Source organism: Culex pipiens, chromosome 3, assembly GCF_016801865.2.
Source record: "Culex pipiens pallens isolate TS chromosome 3, TS_CPP_V2, whole genome shotgun sequence".
Lineage (NCBI taxonomy): Eukaryota > Metazoa > Arthropoda > Insecta > Diptera > Culicidae > Culex > Culex pipiens.
Genome location: NC_068939.1, coordinates 145,249,140 through 145,268,703, shown reverse-complemented (window position 1 = coordinate 145,268,703; position 19,564 = coordinate 145,249,140). Strand labels below are relative to the sequence as shown.

The following is a 19,564-nucleotide window of genomic DNA, read 5'->3' as shown; positions in this document are numbered from 1 at the left end:
ATGCGATATGTATACGTAAAGGTATATCTTGAAGGCTTATTTAAAAAGTTCATTTTTTGAGTGATTTTATAGCCTTGCCTCCCCGGTCGGAAATGGCGGACACAATTCTGGCGTTCGTCTGGGGGCTTGCGCCAGCCATCTGGCAGAATTTCCACCAGATTTACCCCAGATTTCTGCCATGATTTCTGGCGAATATGACACAAACCGGTCGTGCACGGTTCAACCGACCAGACACTCAAATTTACCAGATTATTTTCCGAGTGGGTCAGTGAGGTGAGGAAGGCAAAAACCTGCTCCGCGTGTGCGACTGTATATGTGTGAGCGCGTCGACAGGACAGATTGAAGCCTGCATGCGCAACGCGCACGTTGGTTGAGGAAACGAGAGAGCGAAAAGCGAGAGCTACGGATTCGCGATTAAAAGCTCAATAATTCCGGCAGATGGCGCAAAGCATCGAAGAATGACGATTCAAATTTTCGCTGTACGGTTACATAGGAATGCAAACTTAAAATTGAATTTACAGCTCTTAGAAAAACTTTTGAGAAAAAATTCAAGTAGTACGAGTGTAAACTTTATGCCCTCTATTAATTAACACAATAAAAAAAAATTGAAAAAAAAATAATTTTGAAAAAATAATATTGTTTAAAATGATAGAGCATCAAAAGTTAACAAAGTATAAGCTCGAATTTTTGCTCAAAAGTTGTTTTGAAAGCTGGAATTTAACAAAACGGAATTCGCATACATAACCTCAAAGGGCGGAAATTTCAATCGACATTCTTCGCTCTGTTCTGCTACTCAACACTAGATGTCGCATGTCGTTTAGCTTATGAATGCCAATGTGGCGTGAGAATTCGCGATTAAAAGCTCCATAATTCCGACAGATGGTGCAAAGTATCGAAGAATGACGATTAAAATTTTCGCTGTTCGGTTATATAGGAATGCAAACTAAAAATTGAATTTACAGCTCTCAGAACAACTTTTGAGAAAAAATTCAAGTAGTACGAGTGTAAACTTGTTGCCCTTTATAAATTAACGCAATAAAAAAGATTTAAAAAAAATGATTTTGAAAAAAAAAATTTTAAAATGATAGAGCATCAAAAGTTAACAAAGTATCAGCTCGAATTTTTGCTCAAAAGTTGTTCTCAACGCTGGAATTAAACAAAACAGAATTCGCATACATAACCTCAAAGGGCAAAAATTTCAATCGACATTCTTCGCTCTGTTCTGCTACTCAACACTAGATGTCGCATGTCGTTTAGCTTATGAATGCCAATTGCCGTTCAAGAGCCAAACGACAGGCGACACCTAGTGTTGAGTAGCAAAACAGAGCGAAGAATGTCGATTGAAATTTCCGCCCTTTGAGGTTATGTATGCGAATTCTGTTTTGTTTAATTCCAGCGTTGAGAACAACTTTTGAGCAAAAATTCGAGCTGATACTTTGTTAACTTTTGATGCTCTATCATTTTAAACAATATTATTTTTTCAAAATTATTTTTTTTCAATTTTTTTTATTGCGTTAATTTATAGAGGGCAAAGAGTTAACAATCGTACTACTTCAATTTTTTTTCAAAAGTTGTTCTATGAGCTGTAAATTCAATTTTAAGTTTGCATTCCTATGTAACCGAACAGCGAAAATTTGAATCGTCATTCTTCGATGCTTTGCGCCATCTGTCGGAATTTTTGAGCTTTTGATCGCGAATGAGGGTGATGAGCTTCGGGTGAGGGAAATTGAGAGAGCTTTGTATGTGATGTGCGCCTATGGAACGATTGTGTCGGGAATAGAGTCGCTCTCACACACACTAGCACGCCATTTGTTTTGCTGGCTGGTACAAAATTTAACCTCAATATTTTTCGTGTACGTACACGCAATACATGCGCACGTAGATAACTCTATCGGGATTCAAAAACGGTTCTTCAGTCTGGCGTTTAACGTTGTAGCGAGCAGTTTATGTGGTGGGCGGTGGGATCATGAAACAAAACAAAGGTTCGCTTCCAGGAGTTGAAAAAAAGGGATACTTGGCCTGAGTTACGACAAGGTCATCGCTGGCTTTTTCTATTCAGTTTTAGAGAAAAAAGATATTTTTTTGGACCACCCTATTTTGGATAGGAGCACCCTAATCGCCAAACAAAAAAATACGGATCTAATTATTTGGGTCAAAGAATTCCCACTCCAAACTTGAGCCAAAGCGGAGCACTTTGATTTGGAGACTTCCTGTTTGACGTGGAATGGTTGATTTTTGAATATTTTTTCATATTTTCTGGAAAAAAATAAATCTTTTTTTAATGTAAAATCGCATTTTCAATCAGAAAGTATTTACACAATTTGTAAGAAATTGTGCCGTTTTCGTGATTTGGCCACTTAAAGTTCAGAGAAACTAAAAATTTGCAGCTTTTCAGTTTTAAAAATAGTTCGTATGAGTGACCACTTCTCAAACTTATTTTTTCGAGATGTTCAAAAAATAACCTCTAATTTTGTCCAACATTGAAGATTGAGATACAGCTGATAAAAGAAAATAAAAGGTAATTTTAAGAATTTGGCCCCATTTAAAACGTTATTCTTGATTTAAAAAAAAAAAAACATAATTTGCTAAAGATACCAAGTCGATCATAAAGTTTTACCAAAGATATAGGTTTTGGATTATTGAGGTACCATTTTTGTATTGACGGCTGTCTAAATTGTATGGAGACTTATAAGGGTGAACCAATGGCACAAAATGGCTTCTTTCGGCATAGGGAAGACCCCAAAAAGTTTGAGGAAAATAAAAATTACAAATTTTAGTTTAAGAACGAGTTCACGAGCAAAGCATACCCGTCTCGTATCGACCTCAAAAATCTGCCTTAAATTTTCAGTAGTTGTTTGTACATAAAAAAACTAGCATCTGGTCAAAATATGAGCACACTCAGTCAACGGGAAGTGGGGCAAATCGGGACACACAAGTTGAAGGTACAACAACGTCAAAAATCTTTACAATGCTGGAATAGGGTGGAATCTAGTTATATGGAAAAAAAATAAAATGATAAAAATCCAATCAGCAACACATTTTTTGGGTCCCTTGTAGGATCCCAAACAACCTTCCAATATTTGGGAGCGATTGGTTAAGCCTACGATTGGCGCAAAGCGAATGAAATTTGTATGGAAACTCTCTGTAACTTTTGTAAGCAGCAAGTTAGCACCATACTGTCTTCGAAAGAGTTGTTCAGGACATCGAGGGCTATACTTCTACGGTGATTGTGTCATATAATAATAAAACATGAATTTTGTAAATTCTAAAATGTGAAAATGCATGTTTCCCCATAGTAATTTCCTTACAAATTTTATTCGCTTTGTGCCAATCTTGGGCTTAACCAATCGCTCCCAAATTTTGGGAGGTTTTTTGGGACCCTAAAAGAAACCCAAAAAATGTTTTGCTGAAGAAACCAATTTTTGATTTCACCCTAATGCTGTAACTTAGGCAAAATTTAATTAAATTTCATAATTCAAAATGCATCTGAAAGGGCTTAAAAATGCAACAAAATGCAGGGAGAAGCATCCCAATTGGTTAAATCTAAAGGGAGTTATTGGCATTTTATTGAAAAGATAGCAAAATTTTCAAACTCAAATAAAAAATGTTCCATCCAGATATCAACTCGGTTCAACCTGCAGCTTGAATGGGACGTTTGGGACTACCATCTGAGACATTCAATTCAATTAGTGTTTATTAGTAAATAATCAATTTACAATTTAGTGTTTCTTATAACCTAATAGAGTTTTGGAGTTCCTTTCAACTATGGTTTACACTATAATTCATTTAGATGTAATTGGATATTCTAACAATAAATTTGGCAAGAGAAGGAAAAATAAAAAAAAACCTTCGAGATTTGCTAAGGAAAAGGATAGAAATAGGAAAAGCTTAAAACTAAATCACAGTTTGTATTGTCTGTTGACGTCGAAAAACTTCGCTGCACAAGGCAGCTTATCCGTTGTAGATGTACTTCATCATCAGCTCACTGAGAGCTTGGAATTGTTCTGCCTTGTTTCGGCAGGCACGAAAGCGCGTGAGCATCTCTCCAGCAAGGGCGAAAAACTCAGGAAGCGTGAAGAGATCATCACCAGTAACATCAGCTTGTCCCGGGGGAGTACCGACGCCAGAAGCGGCTACTCTAGCGTATGAACCTCCCCAACCGGGAGGGAACGCTGGTTTGGTCGATGGAACCGCTCCGCCGCCAGCTGCTGCAGCGTTCGAGCTCAAAGTCTTCGGAGGTTGGCGGGACGCTGGCGCTTTCTTCTTCTTGTCCTGCTCCTCGAGGTACTTTTTCCGCGCGGCACAGCCACGGAAATTCGCCGTGTGGTTTCCACCACAGTTCGCGCACTTGACGCGCGCTTTGTGCTGCTGGGCGTTTTCCCCCAGCTGGTCTTTCCGCGGAAGATTGCACCTTTCGGTGAAGTGGGTCTCACCGCACTTTACGCACCGGGGCGGAAGATTACAGTTTCTTGAACCGTGTCCGAATTTTTGACAGCGGTGGCATTGCGCTGCGTCGGTCGGATTCTTCGTGTAGAATCGCCACGTCACGAAGAAGCCGTCCAGTGCTTTGATCTGCCGTAGGTCCTGGATTTTGACCGACCCACGATCGAAGTACAGGAGGTACAATGTGTACGTACCTGTCACCGTTGTCGATTTCGAGAGCACCTTAACCTCTCGAGGCTTAACCTTGACGCCCGACAGGTGTTCTTCCAGGTCGGAGATCGGGCGGTCCGGATATCCCTGAAGGACGATCTTCACTGGGACCTTCTCTGCTGGGTAAAATGTGAAGAATTTGAAGTTTCGCAACTTCAACTTCTTCACTACCAAGTCGAAATTCTGTTTTTTATGCGTCTGCCAGCGTATCCAAAATAAAAATTGGAGGTGGACGTCGTTCCTTCGGAGAGTTACATTTTTTCTTCTTTTCTTGCTTGCGCGCAAGTTCATCATCGTCATCGTCGTCGCCAGCACTGCTGCTGTCACTGGCAGTGTTGTTTTCTTCTCCACTCAGCATCTCAAATTCGTTGCTGGTGGGAACGTTGGAAGTGGCTGTTGTCGTGGTGCTTGTGGACGGCTGCTGCTGCTGCTGCTGGCCGGAAGTGCTTCCGGATGCCCGAGTCGATTGTCTCGTCCGTACAGGGGACTCACGTGGACGGTATGACACGTGTAAAAACGATGGATCGGTGACGTCACTGGGCACGCTCCCGTGCGCGATGGCGGTCGATGCGGCGTTGGTGTGTTTACCTTTCTGCACTCTGCCGGTAGATGAGCTTCGCGGGTTTTTCGAGGCCGCACTCGAACTGCCACGGCCACGGCCGGCCCTTGGCATGCTGGAGCAGCAAACTCGCGGGTAATCACGGTAAATTACGGCGAAAAAATCGAAAAGTTTGAAGAGCTCCGAACACTTGACTGTTGCTGGCTGGTGTTGCCAGTCCCGAAACGATACCATCTGAGACTTTGGGACGCTTTGGGTAAGGTAGTTTAACATATTAAATAGACACTTTCTCTTGTATTGATTTAAAAAGCAAAAAATACTTTAGAATTTACTGTTTTAAGTACATCTTGATTAGAAGTGTACATATCGAACTTATTCCTAGTTTTTTTTTCTTATTTATAACAAAACTGATATGTTACTAAGCGTCCAGATTTCAAATCATTACGTTTTCTTTTTCTTTAAAATTTTAAAATAAATTCTTTTAGATTAAATATTTTTGCAGCCCTATATTCTTTTAAAACACCTGAAACGGCAGTTTTTTTAAGTTGGCATGGAACTACTTAATATCAAATCAACGTGTCATTCCCGAAAGCAAACGTTCTTCCTATTTCCGGAGTTCATCTATTTCCGCTCGCACTTCTCCACATTCAACGGGAAATCTGCACCCAAATCAACCTGTCGATCCGGCCAGCGTGGCATCTCCGGAAAGAAAATACTATTCGTTGAAGTTGACTCATGTCAAACTCATCTGTGTGCGGGTGACTCTTTTCAGCAGAAGAAAATAGAAAGAAAAAATCATACCCGTGCATCTCGTGTTCTACTTTGGGGAAATGGGATGGGGGGGTGGAAAGCAGCCAAATAAAATAACAAAACCGCCAATAAAACGTCGTCACCGCCTTCGAGAAGGAAATCTCGTTTGGCAACATGCCAGTGTTGCCAGGAAATGCGAGTGAGTTTTTTCTTTGTTACTTTTTGGGAGTCGCTGATTTGGCACGGTGGGAAAAAATGACTAAAAATTATTCAAACATAGTTTGTTGGGGTTTTGTTGTAAAAATATTTCCTCCAAAAGAACGCAAAATAATTTTAAAAACAGCAAACTTTTGACCGATTTTCCCACCTCCAAAGCACCTGTGAATCGCAAGCTGTGAAACCTCCAAAGAAAGAGTAACAAGTTCCAGGAAGGGTCGTCGCGCACGTGTGGGCTTGAAGGTCCTGTAAGGACCTTAATACATCGTTTAGGCTGGCTCATGTCGGCTTTTATTGGGTCGCAGCTCAGCTCGTTTACGGCCCGGTCCAAAGTCAATCGGCTTCAAATTGCGGATGTGTTTCACATCTTTTTTATTGCATTTTTTTTTCTTCTTTTTATTCCTTCCCAGTTAGAGGCTCAAGGCGACATCGATTCGCTTCATGAAAGCTTGTTACGGTTCGGGTGAGGTTTTTATGTGGCATTTGCTTTTATCGAGAAAATGATCCCCTTCAACGATTGATAGGAAATTGATTGAACAGGGGGAGAGGGGACCAACCTTCACCGAATTTTGCTTACTTTGTCAACAATTCAACGGTAAAAAAAGAGATCACTTCTTCCCCTCTAAACAGTTTGTTTTCACATCGGCTTAAGGAACCAACAATTGAGCGTCGTCCCCTCATTTTTCAGCATTCGGGAAAATTTCCGTGTTTGACCAGCTGATTCGGAACCGAAATCTGTATGCAAATGAAGCCACCAGCATGCACTGTTGACAGTTGGCTGGTCACAGCGTCCGGGACCGGGGAGAATATGCAAAGCAGACATGGAGGTTCCAGTGACCAGGTTGTGGGTGAATTCCACCTAATTTGGGTGCAATGGTTGGAGGGGGGGGGGGGGGGGAGGGGGATCCACCCGGCACAGGATTGAACATTTTCGAATCCGTGTTGGAATCGGGAAAAATAAGCATTGCCTAATCCCAACAATATTGAGCAGTTTTAGAATGCAAATTTTGTGGGAAATTTGAACACAACTAGGGGTATGTCGTTCAAAATCATGCTGGAATAGAATCAAATTAAAAATTTGATGCCATTCTAAGCACTATCTAAATAATATTATGTCGACCTTCAAATATAACATAACTCGACATTTTTGTAGTTGATGTCAGTGAACGATTCAGTTACGTCAAGGTATGATAAAATTGGGCTTCTTGGACATGCAGAATTGGGTCCTAAAATTAAGATTTAATTTATGATAATATTTTTCACAACGATAAAGCATATTTATCTGAGTACAATGATCCTTTGTAAGATCGCAAAGGATTTGAAATGGATTATCAAATCAATTTAAAAACAATCAACTTTGTGGCCCTTTTTACAGCTCGTTCCAAGGGGAACATAGATGATCCATCGATAAAAGTTGTCTTGTCAATTATTAAAAAATGTGTTTTGCGTGAAAATAAAAAAAAATGATCGAAAAAGGTTTTAAATCGTGTTTTTTACGGTTATACATAAAATTGTACAGAGAGCATTAGGACCTTATTGAATGTTAGTTGATTGTTTGCCATTAAATAAAATTGTAAATTTTGAGTATACATGCTTTGACGTTATCATAAGAGCATCATCATAAGGTCTTTTTTTCATTTTGCATCATTAGTTTGTCCATATAATTTTCCATACAAATTTGGCAGCTGTTCATTAGCGTGCCCAGAATATGGGACTTTTTCTCAAAAGCTCACTCCACTAGCTGAATATTGTTCCTTGAGCTATTTTTGGACTCTGGGCCAAATATAAGCAAAATCGGTTAACATTTACCCATTGATACTCGAAGGTGAAGTTTGTATGGGAAAAATCGAAAAAAATGTATGAAAAACTCAATTTTCAATGAGATTCTCATTGGAAATTTAATGCTGTACAACTTTGTAGAACTTACCAAAGCTGTAAAACTCAATCCAGAAAAGTTATTAGCGATTCAAAAAAGTAATTTTTGTACGAAACACATTTTTTTCAAAATCATAAGGCTCGGGTATCAATAGGTTAATTTCAACCAATTTCGCTCAAAATTTGCACAGATGCTTAAAATAACCCATTAAAACTGTTTTTCACTTGTGGAGCAGGGAGTCACGAAAATTCAAACATATAGCATAGCATAGCATAGCATAACGGGTCTGCACCACGCTGTAGGGGGTGCCACAATGGTCAATTCAATATTCTTAAACAATTTGATTGCTGCCCGGTACATCCAAAAATATCTAAGAACGTAAATTTCCACACTGTGCTCCAAGGCTACGCCCATACAGTCCCGTGGGGATTTGGGAGGGGTTGTTTTTGTTGTTCACTAGTGGCAAAAGTGCAGGGAACCCATGCGACTTTTAAAAGTGAACGGAATATTTTTGGGAGGTTTGGAATGGGGGTTTGGGGAATTTCATCGGGCCGATGAAAATGGTTGAATGCGTAATGTATTACATGATTTGGATGTTTGTAAGTGTAAATGTGAGTCTGTAGTGTATTATCTAATAAGCATATAGTTTTGTAATAATGATAAATAATAAATATAATAAATATAGTATATAGAATAAATATAATCAATATGATAAATAAAATAAAGAAATCAAGATGATCCCAGGAAGCTGTGAAAAAATTGCAGCAATTAAATATATATATGCTCCAGATGGTTCGCATGCTGTTTAAGAAAGTTTCGTTAATTTAAGCGATTTAATCATATATGGTATGAGGAGATGGTGTGTTACAGGAAAGGAATAGGATGAGGAATAATATGAACATTTAAATAAATCATATAGTGAGTAGATCAATTTACAAGTAGACATTTAATTTAAAATAATTCCAGGAAGCTGAAAAAAATAAAAATAATTGTAAACAAATATTCCAGATGGAACCACAAATAAAACAACAGAGACACAAGAATCCAAACACGCGGCTTCGCACCTTACACAGAATTCAACATGAACACGATCACGAATACAGCACAAAAAGAACACCCAAAAATCCATCTTTCCGGCGCTGCTGCTCACACGATACTAACACGCAATAATATTCATTAGCACAAACGTCACGACAATTCAAACATATGTAACTTTTGAAGGACTTTTTTGATCGATACTGTGTCTTGGGCAAAGTTGGATAAGGACTACACTGAAAAAAAAATTTCACCGTATTTTTTATTTATTTTTTATTTCACTTCTTGTTTTAAAGTTGGTGGCCATGTTTGTCCACTACTGAAAAAAATATTTTTGAAAAGCTGAGAATACATTCTATATTTGGCTTTTTTTTAACTTTGTTGATACGACCCTTGGCTGCTAAGATATTGCCATGCAAAGATATGAAAACAGGATAATTTATGTTAAAGTCTCTCCCAAACAACCCACCATTTTGTAATGCCGATATATCAGCAATTAATGGTCCAAGTTTCAATGTTTAATTATGGAATATTCGTAAAATTTTCCAATCTTTTCGAAAACAATATATTTAGATTTTTTAAATCAAGACTAATATTTCAAAAGGGCGTAATATTGAATGTTTAAATGCTCAGCTTTTCAAAAATATGTTTTCAAAAGTGGGAAAACATTTAAAAATGAATAACTGGGCTATTTTCAAAAATACTTACCTGTAAATGGCTATAACTTGAAAACGGTGCACTTTATCAAAATTTCACTCAAGTACTTTTTGATTGCAAATTCGATTTTACACAGAAAAATAAAGTTGACCAACATTTCGATTTTTTTTTGCAAAAATAGGCATTGATTTAAACATTTATAACTCGGTCAAAATTGTTTTGCACTTTCTGGAAATTTCTGAAAAGTTAAAAAAAAACTGAGTGATGCGGTGCCTGTGTGGACGCGCAGTCCTGTTTTTTCGTGTTATTTTCCGTCTCTTTTATGTCGCTGTTCGAGTGCATGAGGTGATTGGTCATTATAATTAAATAATGGCATCAGTGGTGCGGTGCCTGTGTGGACGCGCAGTCCTGTTTTCTCGTGTTATTTTCCGTCTCTTTTATGTCGCTGTTCGAGTGCATGGGGTGATTGGTCATTATAATTAAATAATGGCATCAGTGGTGCGGTGCCTGTGTGGACGCGCAGTCCTGTTTTTTCGTGTTATTTTCCGTCTCTTTTATGTCGCTGTTCGAGTGCATGAGGTGATTGGTCATTATAATTAAATAATGGCATCAGTAGTGCGGTGCCTGTGTGGACGCGCAGTCCTGTTTTTTCGTGTTATTTTCCGTCTCTTTTATGTCGCTGTTCGAGTGCATGGGGTGATTGGTCATTATAATTAAATAATGGCATCAGTGATGCGGTGCCTGTGTGGACGCGCAGTCCTGTTTTTTCGTGTTATTTTCCGTCTCTTTTATGTCGCTGTTCGAGTGCATGAGGTGATTGGTCATTATAATTAAATAATGGCATCAGTAGTGCGGTGCCTGTGTGGACGCGCAGTCCTGTTTTTTCGTGTTATTTTCCGTCTCTTTTATGTCGCTGTTCGAGTGCATGGGGTGATTGGTCATTATAATTAAATAATGGCATCAGTGATGCGGTGCCTGTGTGGACGCGCAGTCCTGTTTTTTCGTGTTATTTTCCGTCTCTTTTATGTCGCTGTTCGAGTGCATGGGGTGATTGGTCATTATAATTAAATAATGGCATCAGTAGTGCGGTGCCTGTGTGGACGCGCAGTCCTGTTTTTTTTTTTCGTGTTATTTTCCGTCTCTTTTGTGTCGCTATTTGTGTTCATGGGGTGATTGGATTTCTTCTTCTTCTTTTTTTCATTTATTTTTTGTTCGCGCGTTCGTTGGCCGATGAATTTTATTTTTGTTCTCTTTATATAGTTTTCGATAGAAACGATCCGATTTTTTTTTTTAGACAAGCAAGTCGTATTGCTGGATTAAGTCCTCTCCATTTAATCGAGGATCGGAAGGCACGTCGACGGATATGTTTTAAGGCTTATGATATGAAATAATTTTAATGAATGAAGCCCTTCCTACATCACCGTTGATCGGAAGGCACGCCGACGGAGAATTTCTGGAGAATCGCGGTCGAATTAATACTATATTTAAATCCCTAGATAGGTATCGAAAAAAGTGCAGTGCTTCTTGGGACGCGCAGTCCTTTTTTTTTTCTCTCTTTTGTGTCGCTCTTTGTGTGCATGAGGTGATTGGGCATAATAATTGAATAATGCCATCAAAAGTGCGGTGCTTCGGTGGACGCGTAGTCCTGTTTTTTCGTGATAATTTTCGTCTCTTTTGTGTTGCTATTTGTGTGCATGGGGTGATTGGTTTTATGTGAGTAGGTTTTTTATGTTATTATTTTTTTTTTCTTTCTCTTTATTTCCTCAGTTTGATTTGCGATTCCTTTCCGTCGGGTCGTGTTTTTTTTTTTTTTTCGCGATCGTCGTCGGTGTGTTTTTCGTTTTTTTTTCGCGTGCGTGTATGTGTGTAAAGGTGCGGCTGGCTCTGGTTGTCATCGATGACAATTGAGTCAGTCTGATTTGCGATGCCTTTCGGTCGGGTCGCAGGGTTTTTTCGCATTCGTCGTCGGTGTGCAATAACAACAAAACCTTATCATACCATTTCAGCTCGATAAACATCGTAACTCGTCGTTCGCTTCGTTAATCAGTACCCCACTAAACATGAATCATGTAAAACTCTTAAAAACATCTCAATTAAAAAGTCAGACTGTTAAATCCTTCATCATTTAATTACAAATAATTTTGGTTCTATCTTTCCACAGCCGGCTGTCTAAGATTAAACCATTTCAATTAAAAGTTAACAGCCGATAAACGGGAAATGTCTCATCCGCAGCATCCGATTGCTTGCCTTGAGAATAAAACATAATACCTTCAACAAACACTATGATTTTGGGTCGCATCATCATCTTCTATGATGAATCCTGACCAAACACCCTATCCTACTAACAAATTTTCAGGTTCCTGGCGCTTGTGGGGTGTAAGCACAGAGTAAATCAGCTGCCCTAGTAGCAACCTGCGCTAACTAACATTCCCGTCCCTTAAAATCGAGATCTACAAACTGACATGGCGGGCGCCGTTGGTGGCCAATGACTGTTACCTATTCGCAACTGATCTAGCTTTAGCAATCATGGTGTTTTATCTTTTCAGCGCATTCATACATGCTGTTGATAAGGGAATCACCACTAGATCGTCGAAGCATATAATCAGTAGTGCTGAAAGGATATTACGGTTCTGTTCAGCAACGGAGGGGCAACCATGGGTGATCTCTCATGCTCATGCTCATGCTCATGCTCATGCTCATGCTCATGCTCATGCTCATGCTCATTTCTGAAAAGTTAAAAAAACTGTGTAAATTTCGAAGTTGTAATTTCGGTAGGTTTCATATTACTAATTTCATGATGGAATTTAACCTCAACTCAGACTGAAAAGGTGACACTACACCAGAAAAGAGGTAAAATTACACTTTTTTTTTTTACATGAAAAATGAACCTCTCCCAGATGTAATATTACCATGATTTTGTTACTGTGTAAAACATATCAAAATATAAAAAATAAAAATAGTGTTTTTCTTTGCAAAAGTGAAATGAAAAATCCCCACAACCTTTTTTTCGTGTATCTTTTTTTAGTAGTGTAGTCCTTATCCATACCTACAACTTTGCCCTTATCACCAAATCGATCGAAAAGTTGCTTCAAAAGATACAGGTTTTTGAATTTTTATACTTCATTTTTGTATGGACAGCTGCCAAATTTGTTTGGAAATTTCATGGACAAACTAATGATGCAAAATGGCACAAAAGACACAAAAGGCACAAAAAAGACCGAAATCTCAGAGAATTGCTCAGATCTCAAAAAAAAAACAACCGGGAAAAGCTATGCATAGATTGGCATGGAACTTCTCTATTCAGAAAGCTTACTATTGACAGTGGGAAATCGACTGCGATGTTTCGATTGATGGAAATTGGTATGTCGCCAAAAGTTTCCGATCACGACGATTATGTTACGTTCGGCAACAAAAGCAAAGCAAATTTTTGCTCAATTACGTTCGTGTTTTTGGCAGCCAATCTGTTTTATCGTTGAGAAATTTTCACACACGTGTTGCAAATTATTTCCCTTCAATGAACGAAATTTTCTCGTTCAAAAAGTGAAGCCATTGAATAAATTACGCACATAATCTGCTTTTCACATGCTAATTTCGGCTCCTTAGAAAAACACATCGTCCCACGCATTATTTCATTCACTTAGCAAATCCCTCTTCATTCAGAAGAACGTCCCAAAAAATTAAGTAAAATAGATGAATAAAAATTACCCTCGCGGGTATCCCACCAACAGGGCTGGCATGGAGCACCAATTTCGTTCATTCATCTCGACGAGGTGGAAATCATTGAGAACGACAGCAGTGCCGCAGTGGTGGATGGTGTTTACAAGCTCGTGTTATTTATGAGTTTCCCCCAAAACAACATTTTGTCTGAATTTGGAAGGTTTCCGCGCCCGGGTAGGGGCATTATTTTTCAATTTTCACAGCCAAATCTTCCGAGAAGAGCACCAGCTGTAACCGATACTGCCTCATTAGCTCCTCGTTGATGAATCAAATTTTGTGAAATTGTTTTACGCTGTTTGTGGTGTGGGAATAGCAACTTGATAAGAAACCTTTGAAAAATTAATGAAATATGTTTTGTTTTGTTTTCAGCAACAGTAAATTGATAAAATTATTTCAATCTTTACCCGGCAGCAATTGGAGAATTTTCGAGCAATCAAAGAAGTAATTACAAACTGGAAAAGCGCGGTTAAATGTTAACCTACAATTCTCTCCATTTCCCACCCCGCTGGGCGTGTTCAAATTATGAACGTTACTTAAAAAGCCATCCCAAGCCTAACTTTTCCCAACCGCAACCAATCCCACTTTGCATTTCCCAGCGCAAAAATTCCACCTGAAATGAAGTCGTAATAAATATGCTAATTTTCGCGGCTAACCGTCGGGGAGGTGTTTACTTTGAACAAATTTGAAGCCAACAAGTACCAACTTTTGGGGTTTCGTATAATTCTCGTTCAGTACCCACCCCAAGTCCAGTGTGGCTTTCCAGCAGTAATACAGCCCGAGTGGAAATTACCCTCCCTAGTAAGTAATGGCCACTTTTCCGGGATGCAGTCGGTACGATTGTGGTGGAAAATGTGGTCTTTTCCAGGAGGAACATCTCCGCCAGTCGATGGATGTTGGAAATTTGAAATGCTAATGGCAGGGTTGGGGCGGTGAATAATTTGAAAAAAAGTTTTCAGTCAGCTGTAAAAACTGAGGTCTGATGTATTATGCTTCAAGAGTAGGTATTATAAAGAGTTTTTCTTAACTTTATGCTTGTAATAAACAACATTGCATTGCCATAAGCATCTGTATTTTTTTAAACGCATTTTTTGCAACTGTCCATACAAAAATGATACGTAAATTTTCGAAAATCTGAACTTTTGAAAAAATATTCTGATCAATTGTGATCAATGTTGTAGGTGGTACTAATGAGGACTAATCAGAACAAATCGCATGTTGAAATTTTGTTTAACCCCCCTGCTCAAATTTTTTTCGAAAATTTTTATTTTTCTTGTGCTCAGGAGGTCATTTTGAGCAACGCTTGTTCTGCGAAAAACTTTTCTTCTTTTGTTTTATGTTTTTCTTGTTTAATGTTTAGTTTTTTAATTTGCATTTATCTTAATTAGTTTTTGATTGGTTTTTGGTAGTATTTGGCCTTCTATAATTACATTTTGTCTATCCAATTTTTTCATGTTTTTACAGTGACTTTTTCATTTTTTTCATTGTTTTTCACATTGTTTGCTATAGAATGGCACCATTATCATTTAAATCGTAAAAAAATGCTTGAAGCATAGTCTGGGACACTACAAAACTTATCGCATACTTCTTTTAACAAAAATAAAAATTAAAAACATTGGCAAAGTCACATAAAACAAGTAAAGCTTCCAACCCATACATTATTTGAAAAATTGATTTTTGACGAGTTTTTCAATCGATGCCCGTCTAAAGGCAGGGTTGAGTTGTATAGGGTTACTAATTTTTTTTAAACTCACTTTTCCAAAATCCGTATGAGCAGTTCTCTACGAAATCGATCTTTTTTTTTAATTTTTGTATTTTTTTATCCGGCTGAAACTTTTTTGGTGCCTTCGGTATGCTCAAAGAAGCCATTTTGCATCATTATTTTGTCCATATAATTTTCCATACAAATTTGGCAGCTGTCCATACAAAAATGATATATGAAAATTCAAAAATCTGGATCTTTTGAAGGAATTTTTTGATCGATTTGGTGTCTTGGGCAAAGTTGTAGGTATGGATAAGGACTACACTGAAAAAAATTATACACGGTAAAAAAATTGGTGATTTTTAATTTAACTTTTTGTTACTAAAACTTGATTTGCAAAAAACACTATTTTATTTATATGTTTTAGGGGACATGAAATGCCAACTTTTCAGAAATTTCCAGGTTGTGCAAAAAATCTTTGTCCGAGTTATGAATTTTCGAATCAACACTAATTTTTTCAAAAAATCGAAACATTGGTCGCAAAAAATTATCAACTTCATTTTTCGATGTAAAATCAAATTTGCAATCAAAAAGTACTCAAGTGAAATTTTCATTACGTGCACCGTTTTCAAAATATAGCCATATTTAGAAATTTTTTGTTTAAATAGACGCAGTTTTTCATTTTTTTAAATTAGTGCACATGTTTGCCCACTTTAATAAAATATTTTTGAAAAGCTGAGAAATTTGCTTTTTTGAACATTGTTGATACGACCTATAGTTGCTGAGATATTGCCATGCAAAGGTTTAAAAAGGAAAATTGATGTTTTCTAAGTCTCACCCAAACAACCCACCATTTTCTAACGTCGATATCTCAGCAACTAATGGTTTGATTTTCAATGTTAAAATATGAAATATTCGTGAAATTTTCCGATCTTTCCGAAAACAATACAATTTTCAAATCAAGACTAACATTTCAAAAGGGCCAAACATTCAATATTACGCCTCCCATTTCAGTGCTGAAAAGTAGAACTGCAGGAAAATGCAATTCAAATTGTTTTCAATAATATACTTTAAATCATATTTGCAACGGCCTATGTAAAGTTCCCAAATACCGCACTTTTACGCGTTTTAGAGGTCCAAAAAGGCATAGTAAAATAAAAATGATATAAAAATTTGTCAATACAACGTTTTAAAACAAAAACTGAACAAAACTAATATTTGGAGGCAAAAAAATGCAACCCAAACAAAGTTATGTGGTGTAACAGTTGCAAAATTACGAGTAAAAGAAAAAAAATAGTAGTTGATGCAACATGTTGCAAAAAGAAGATTTTTTCAGCATGAGTCGTACATTTATCCAACAAGGTTAACCGAGTTGGATAAATAGTGCAGAAAAAAACAAATTTTAAAATGAGACGTCGTCGTGCTATCTTGTCGTACCCGCAATTTCGACGTTCCGTGAAAAACGCGTTTTTATGTTCAACCTTGAATAAACAAAAACAAAAGCACGCAATGTAAACAATAACAAACACGTTTTGTTTGACTGACCATTCTGTGCATTGTCCCGAAGTTTGGTTAAAGTTGGTTGCTGGAGTCCCGAATTGTAATTACAAATGTTTACGGTAGTCTAACTTGTACGTGCGTCAAACGTGTTCTGACCTGAAATCCCTTTGCTCTTTGTCGCACTTACATCAATTTTCAGGGAGTGACAAGATAGCACGACAAGATTGAAACTTCTTTCATATGTGTTCGGACGGTGGCAAATAAAACCAGATTTTGTATCAGCTAATGCAGATCAAACTGTAATTATATTTTAGAATTCAATTTTAGTTCGTTGTTTTGTTTTTGTTTGAAAATTGTCTTACATTGATTGGTTTGTTTTTGTACCGTTTTGTACCGAAACCTTCTCGCTCCGCCTTCGACACTGGCAACCTATCGATAATTTTAATATTTATTTACAAATAGTTCTAAGTTTTAATCTGTGTAACAACTCACAAATTACCCCAGCGGTGACGACTGCACCTCTTTGCCGGGCGCTTTTAGTTTATGTTGCCTGTCGCGCGGTTCTGTGTTTCAATGAGTGTTAATTGTCATTGTTCACTTTGGTAGTAAATTACGTGTTACCTGTTCTCCACTGTACTGTACTGTTCAATCCGTCCTGTCCGAACTGTCTCGTCCTGGCCGACCCGTTTCGAAGTCCGTACTAGTAGATTTAGGAGTTTTTAATCTGTTCCCCTTCGCTGGAGTGTTTGTTTACGTCTCACCTGGATTTATTGTGATCGTCTAACCAACTCGTGAACACGTCTGCATGCCCCGTTCTAACTGTTGTGCACTAAAACTGTCCTTCGTTAGCCACAATCACTAAACACTCTCCTGCTCGTGGAAACCTCCAACTTCTTCGTTCAACGCGTTTTCTGTTTATCCTCGTCCCTACTATTACTCGTGTTTACTTCCTCCTCTCTTGTTTCTACTTTACTATAATTTGTTTATGTTTATATTTGTGTTGTGTTGTGTAGCGCTGCGTGTGCCGTGACCCTGCCGTGTCTTCGCGACCTATGTCGACTTGGTGGCAATGTTGTCGGAACAATATGAAAAGTGACAAAAATTTTCGGAGCTCTTTTGGTTTTCAATGAATATCTCAGGATTGAAATCGAATTTTGGGGATCTGTGAAGGTCAAAAGATAAGGCATTGTGAGCTGCACAAAATGGCGTTCTTAACTCAATTTGGCCCAAAATGCACGTACGACAAGTTAGCACGACGGCGACGATTTGTAAGTCAAATGTACATGTATTAAGTCAATCCACCGTTTAAATCAATATGATGTTGAAAAGTATTACTTTTCAAAACAAGTGCTGAAAAGTTCAACTTTTCAGCATCTATTTCAGTGTTGAAAATTAGAACTTTGCAGCATTTGTTTTGAAAAGTGTTGCTATTCGATTTTGTTATTTTTGGTACAGAAAAGTAGGCTGTTTCGACGTTTGAGAATGACAGGAAAAGTAAGTAGTTTCAGAACGAAATTTCAAAAAAAAAATCTTTTTGTAATTCCGCTGTGAAACTGTCAACATTTCCTATCCTTTAGGAGGCCTACTTTTCCACACCAAAAATAATTGAATGGAATACCTTTCAATACCAGTGAACTCAAATGGGTGCTGAAAAGTTGAACTGTTCAACACTAGTATCGAAAAGTAACATTTTCCAATATTTTTTTGTTTTGCACGGTGAAGTTACTAAACACATGAATGTTTCACATAAAATTCCATTCAAATACAGATTTTCGGAATTGCAAAAAATGTTGTAAGCAACTCGTTGCAAAACTTGATTTTTTCAGCACTCGTCGTATTTATCCAACTCGGTAAACCTCGTTGAATGTAAAACTCGTGCTGTAAAAATCTTCTCTTTGCAACTTGTTGCATAAACAACTATTTTAAAATCCGTCAAATCAGTGGACGGTGCCAATAAAGAAAAATGGTCCAATCGGCATCAAACATGGAATCGATAGATAGACGTTCTGTTCAGGTTTAGTCCAAATCGGTGATGGTCGAGTCCAAAAGTTTACGCAGTTGACATGAAATAAAATATTTTTTAAATTATTTTTCACAAATTTGCTATAGAATAATTCGAATTGCTTTAATTTCGAACCATAAAATTTGATTTTTGCTAGTGTTTTCCGTAAATTTTTGTGGTATGCGTTCCATAAACAGTGCGAAATATTTCAATTAATTAAGTAATTAAATTTTCGCCCCACCATTCATCAGGAATCTCAGTCATTTCAACGGACACAGCCGTTGCCATCCGGCTTCAAACGACGACGGCACCGATGATGATGATGATGACGGTGGCGTTCTACTGTTGATTCAGGTTTGTTGGGGGGGTTCCTTTTAATTAGGGTGATTTTATGAATTCATCAACATGTGAGATTGGGTGAGTTTTCATGGCTTAAATTTATCATTATGATGAACGCTCAAACTAATTAAACTAATTGAGCATCCCTATGGGAAACGAGCCAACCTGTTGTCAAATTGGAAAATGATTTCACCTCACAAAGCAGCAGAGTGACGGTGCCAAACTAAGTGGCCACGACCCCGGGACAGAGCAGCCCGGAGACAACGCGCGGTGATGATTTTCGGAAATGTTTATCTTTCTTTGATGGGGGACCTTTCCATTTCTCGTTTTGTGTGTACTTTGAGGGACACTCAGATTTTGTCCCACACCGCTTGCTTCGGAACCAGATGAGACATCACATTTGGAGCGGTTATTTGTTTGGGATATTTGGTAATATGTATCTCGAAGCAACATGTTGTACAAATTTGACCATCATTAAAGTTGTTTGGGATTTTAATCTTTGGAAAAGGGTTGACACTTTTAATTTGAGAATATGAATTGATTCTGCTTTTTTAACTTAAT

The 19,564-nt window shown here is 37.9% G+C and overlaps 1 protein-coding gene and 1 long non-coding RNA gene across 11 annotated transcripts in view; both read right to left on the bottom strand.

The window, feature by feature from the left end:
- LOC120417112 (uncharacterized) overlaps nucleotides 1–19,564 on the bottom strand; it is a 162,698-nt gene that overhangs the window by 103,564 nt on the left and 39,570 nt on the right. The window lies entirely within an intron of this gene.
- LOC120417120 (uncharacterized) lies at nucleotides 16,910–17,710 on the bottom strand. The gene is made up of 3 exons (XR_008212505.1): nucleotides 17,155–17,710; nucleotides 17,025–17,091; nucleotides 16,910–16,959 (listed from the first exon to the last, which is right to left on the bottom strand). It is a non-coding gene; the product is annotated as an uncharacterized LOC120417120 (long non-coding RNA).